Consider the following 6,270-nt stretch of genomic DNA (forward strand, 5'->3'; position numbering starts at 1 on the left):
GAAAAAAGAATCCAAAAATATGACGATAGGATAAAGAGCCTCTGAAACATCTTCAAAAGTACCAACATTTGAATTGTACGGATGCCAGGAGGAGAAGAGAAAGAGCAAGGAATTGAAAACTTACTTGAAAAAATAATGAAAGAAAACTTCCCTAAAAATTGATGAAGGAAATAGTCATACAAGTCCAGGAAGCACAGAGTTCCAAACAAGTTGGACCCAAAGAGGACCAAACCAAGACACACTATAATTAAAATGCCAAAGGTTAAATCTTAAAATCTTAAAAGCAGCAAGAGAAAAGCAGATAGTTACCTACAAAGGAGTTCCCATGAGAGTGTCAGCTGATTTCTCAAAAGAAACTTTGAAGGTTAGAAGGGATGGGCAAGAAGTATTCAAAGTTATGAAAAGCAAGGACCTACAACCTAGATTACTCTATCCAGCAAAGCTATCATTTAGAATTGAATAGCAGATAAAGTGCTTCCCAAAGTAAAGATAAAGGAGTTCATCATCACCAAGCCATTATTATATGAAATGTTAAAGGGACTTTTTAAGAAGAACAAGAAGGTCAAAACTATGAACATTAAAATAACAATAAATTTACAACTATCAACAACTGAATCTCAAAAACAAACTAAACAAACAAGCAGAACAGAAACAGAATCATATATTTGGAGATCATTTGGAGAGTTATCAGCTGGGAGGGGTAAGGGGGAAATTGAGAGAAAAGGTGCAGGGATTAAGAAGTATAAATTGGTAGGTATGAAATAGACAGGGGATGGTTAAGAACAGTATAGGAAATGGAGAAGCCAAAGAACTCATATGTATGACCCATGGACATGAACTAAGGTGGGGCATTGCTGGAGGGAGTGGGGGGTACCAGATAGAGGGGGGCAAAGGGGAAAAATTGGACAACTGTAATAGCATAATCAATAAAATATATTTTAAAAATCTTCTGGTAGAAGATTCTATTCAGGAGAATTTAGAATTTTAATTTAAAAAGTCATATAAAGAGATCATTGTCTTTAATGTAGAATGGTGTGATATTGATAGTGCTGGAATTCATGCTTCACGCTTGGAGCATTGTATCTTAAAATTTTTAATATTATCATACTCAACAAGCATTTGGTGTGTGCTATGTGCTAGACATGGTGTGCATCAATGGAGACCAAAAGATGAACAAGATCACAGGAACACAATAAAGATGAGCCATCTGTGATTCACCACATTTCACAATAACCACAGCGCTACCTGAGCATAAAGAGGGCAGTCCTAATTGTGTGAGTGTGGTGGGGTGGGTGGAGATAGAAGGCCATTAAGGCTATTGTGTGATGGAAACACATATGACAGCCTTCACTAATTATGTGATGGGTTTTACCATCATTAGAGTCACACAGTTGTGACCGTGGATGCAACTTGGTGTGCTCATGAAGACAAAATGGGTGTTGCAGCCTCAGGTTCTAGCCATCATGTTGTGCTTCCTCAAGGGAGAAAGTGTGCCAATTCTGTCAGAATGATGAACCTTTTATATTTATTAGACATTAAAATATTTGTGCCATGAAAGAGTTTTATTGCCTCTGCAACCTCCACTTTTACCTCTATTTAAACACGATATGCTGGGTGAAAGCCTACAACTCCACTCACAAATCAAATTATTGGCACATTTGTCATTGTGAGGACAGCACACTGGAAGGTGCTATATATAGAAAGGGTGAGTTTATGTTGTTAAATAGTTCCCAGTAGGAAATGTCTTACACCCTCAAAGGCTTTTTCTGGTATCATTTTTTTATGCCTTTGATCACTTCCTACCTAACTTTTTTGAGGTCTTGGTATGTTCTCTTCCCTCTCTTCTCTCTTCCCCTTAAGAGGTAGACCAAAGTAGAAGTTTTTGTTTTTAATTATTTATCAAACAGTTCAAATAGCTGGTTTGTTGAGCTAGGTATTCTTCTAAGCACTTTGTAAATATTGTTTAGTTTTTATAACTATTCTTTGAGGTGTCTACTGTTAATATTACTCCCTTTTTACAGATGAGGAAATGACAAGTAGAGATATTAAGGAACTTGCATAAGGACACACAGCCAGAGAGAGCGTATGCTGCACAGCTGAGATTTGAACCCATATCCCTATGCAGTGCTTAATCTTGCTGCAGTGTTGAGGTGTAGACAGATCCTGCTGTGGGCCCACCAGCTCAAACCTTGGTAGGCTTTTCCCCATTCACTTAGCCTTTTTCACTTCTGCTCAAAGTATGCTGAGCTCTCCATAGAAAGATGCTTTTGAAATGCAAAGGGTGACAGCTTTCACTGTAGATCCACATTGTGGTTTTTGGCTAGAGTCTGCTGGTCACTGGCTTTGTGGTAGTCAGTATTTAAAAGTATTGTAATACACTGTTTTTGTTAGATAATTGCATGTCTTTAATTTGTGGTATTGTAAACAGAGCAGTAATCTGGCTCAGGAGTAGCTAAATAAAGTTATTTGATATCCATTAAGTCGTTTCTATTTTTATTCACTTCTATAGAATTGAATATAATTATGGTCAGGAAAAAAGCAACATCATGGAATATATTCTAGTGGGTGTCTCCTGACTGGATAGATTTAAAAAAAAATGTCTTCTGAAGAAGGTAGTCTTCCTTCTGCTTCCTTCTCTCCCTAACGGAACAGATAACTATGATCTTCCCCTTAGATATTATGACAGTTTAGCTTTCTTTAGAATATGAATTTTAAAGGGGAAAATAAAAGCCCACCTTTTTTTAGTTCTTGGACTTGGAACATGGCTGTTTTTTTTTTTTTAAAGATCTATTTAAACCTCTGCTACCTAAAATATTTACCTTACTCAGAAAATTTTTGATAGTTCAAGATAAATAAAAACATTAAATCACATAAAATAATTACTTAGTAAATATGAAATCCCCAGATAATAACCATATTTGAAATAAGGGCATCCATCGTCAGTGATTGCTTTTCATCAAGTGTTTTGTGATTTAATTGAATTATGTATTTATAGGTAAAGAATAGATTATTTAGAGAGCATCTTCTGTCAGAAGTTTTCAAGTTTTAAAACTTGAGCCTAAGCTAACTATTCAGTCTTTGGAGAGAAATCATTCCTTTTAGTTAGCCCATTGGTATAGCATTTAGATTCACTTACAGGTTTTGATTTAACCCGAGAGAGTCCAGAGAGCCAGATAAGACATTCAAGTGTCTTCCTGGGGCCCTGACAGAGCTACACACAGGGAGAAGGACCCAAGTCAGTAGCCTGTGTATAATGTTTGTAGAAGGTAATATTTTTACCATTTTACAGAAGGAGCAACTGAGGCACTGAGAGGTTAAGTGGCTTGCCCTCAGTCACAAGGCTGTCTGGTAGATCCAGGAAAACCAGGTACTCATGCCAGCTGACTATGGTTTTGCATCCAATTCTCCCCGGTTTTAAACTTTGCAAGTTACAATTCCTGTACCTGGCCAAAGGTAGGTTACAAACTGGAAGCTGGATTTAAAATGAAAGGATGTTGTTGCCATTCACTTTCTAGGAGAAGGAAGCTACCAAGATTTGCTTTAGTTAAAAGAGCTAACATGGGGGCTAGTGTTCCCCACGGACCCAACCCTCTTGGACCAGCTGGCTCTCCGCTGATCCCCCAAGGCTTTAGTCCATGAGGATTCAATCAGCCCCAGACCTCTGGCCGGGGTGGGGGGCAGGAGGACTGTAAATCTGGGAAAGCTGCAAGTATTCAGGGTCTTGAACTTTATCAGGTTTAAATGTGTGATTGTGAAAGTAAAGAGCAAAGAAATGACAGCACTCAGTAAATCAAACGTAGAGAAGATCAGGACTGTCAGAGACAAGAGAAAAACAGGCTCTGGGCACAAACCCCGCTGAAAACCTGCAGGGAGGGGAAGACTTTTATGTTCTCTCCAGACTTTGCCTTTTGAAAAACAAATCTCTTTCCCTGTCATTTTATCTAGAGAACAGTATTTTTTGTTATGTCCCATGGATTTCTTTTTCTTTTTTTTTTTTTTTTAAGTTCTCCTGATAGGGGTTTAGATCTTGTTTGAGAAGAGAGGGCACTATAAGAAAAAAAATGTCCGGTGGAAAATGTCTTGAATGGCCTAGATTTTCCTCTGTCAATAGTGTGTTCCATTTTCAGTAAAACTGGGGGAAAAAATAGTGTGTTCCATAGCTCCTCAGAGATATGTTTTTATTCCATAACAAAAATGTAATTAAAGTAGGATAAGTCTGTTAATACATAGCGATATCAAATTGAAAGGCAAAGCAAAAAGCATGAAAAAAGTGTAGTTAGCTGACCAGGTTAATTTAATTAGTTCTTTTTTTCTCCCAGATATCTAATGCCAGTCCTCACAGCTGCCCTCTTTTGTGGCCCCATCTGTTAATTCATTGCTATCTACCGCCAAAAAGGAGTTCCAGGCAGAGGGTGCTGCTAAGGCTGGGATTCTTTTCCTGGAGCAGAGGAGAAGCCTTAAGATTACTATCTTTGTCCTGTAGAAGATATTGGTCTGTTAGCAGCATTTGCAAGGAGAACAAGGAATGTTTCCTCTTCAAAGGAATCAAAAGTAAGTAAAGGACCTTTTTTGTCTCAACTCCTTTCTCTCCACTTTCCTACCACAATGCAATAAATAAAGTCCTCACTGCTGGTGCATAGGAAAAGCCTGAGGTCTCTGGTGAACGTCAGACTCCAAGAAGCTCTTTCCCGAGAATTAATTTAGCTTCAGAGGACAGTTAGGTCACACAAGAAATTAAAATTTGGTGTAGTATATGTGAATGTATTACAATATAAATATTGGTAATAATAATTCACACATATACAGTGCTTACGATATGCCAGGTACTACTGGTATTAGCACTTTATATATCATCCTCATTTTACAGATGAGGAAACTGAGGCACAGAGGAATTAGGCAACTTGTCCTGGTCACACAGCAAGTAAGTGGTTGCGATAGGGTCCAAGCCCAAGCAGGCTGGCCCAGAGTTTGGGCTTCTAGAAAGTCCTCAGTGTGCAAGCTAGAGCAACTCCCTTCTTTTCAAATTAATCATGAAGCCTAGAGGAAAATCCAAGGCTGGATATTTCACTGGAGGAGAAAAAAGGCTCAGTCATCTCCCTCCATCTTGAAAGTTATCTGTGGTTCTTTGCCTGACCAGCTCTACAAAAGGGCCAACCTTGTAGAGTGTAAACACTTCAAAACTAGAGGCCAGCTTTTCTAGTTCTTCTGCAGTGGTACTCAGTATTGTTGGGAAAGTACAGGGCACTGGAGGACTGCATGTGGGCACGCAACCCTTTGGTCCTAATTCTCTGCATATTTGCAACATAGCTAAATGGAGAGGTCATATTTCTGGGTGGCAAATGCAGGAATTTTTTTTATTTCTTGTGCACTTTTTAAAAACTGATTCAAGGAGCAACATTAGTTACTTAGCAAATTTCCAAAAGCCAATCACCTCCTTTTTCTGCTGCCCCTTTACACCCTCCCCATGGGGGGAGGCGAGAACCCAGTCAGAAAGGTCTCTGATCTGAGACAGCTCTGTGGCATTTAGATCCTGAGCATAGAACTAGCATTGCCTGTGCACTTAATGAGATCAGTAAAATTCAGGGAAAGCCCAGGGTTTTGGTCTTTGGAACTTTCTGCATCTCTTTCACCTTCTTGGGTGCAAAAATGATCCCTTTCTCTCTGATGATCCAGTATTTCCCTTTCCAGGATCTGGGTGAGGAGAAAGGATTAGATTTTGGAGTTCAACTTATTTGGATGAGGAGAGGAGAAACGAGAGGCATCTTTAACTTCTGAGGCCCAGCACGAGTTGACAGACGGAAGCTACAGATGCTGGACTGCCTTTTGAAAGTCAGAGCACTGTCTCCAACTTTGACAGAGAAGAACAGATAAGGGAAGGCAGAAGACATGGGAAGAAGCCCCACTGCAGGGAAGCCAAGGAAGCCTCATATGCCAACCCAGCTTTTTATCCTTCCTTTACTCAAATTGGTAGAAAACGTTTATTCGGGCCTTGAGGGAAACTCTAAAACAGCATCATACTCCCCAAACCCACTTTTGCTTCCTGGATCAGGAAACTGAATATTCATTCCTCCAGTCACCTTTGGTGAAAGGGAAGGGATCACCCCAGGGGCAGGGACTGAGCCCAGCTGGCCCAGCTGGCAGCCCTAGGCTCTATATAGTGATGCCAGTAGTAATTAATAATGATAATAAATACCACACTTCATATCAAACCCAACCTGAGGATGACTGAATGATTGGACCTCTGCCTCCCACCTGCACGCTGTTAGTCTG

Source organism: Pteronotus mesoamericanus, unplaced genomic scaffold, assembly GCF_021234165.1.
Source record: "Pteronotus mesoamericanus isolate MK-2021 breed Mesoamerican mustached bat unplaced genomic scaffold, CSHL_Meso_final contig_74, whole genome shotgun sequence".
In the NCBI taxonomy this organism is placed as follows: Eukaryota; Metazoa; Chordata; class Mammalia; order Chiroptera; family Mormoopidae; genus Pteronotus; species Pteronotus mesoamericanus.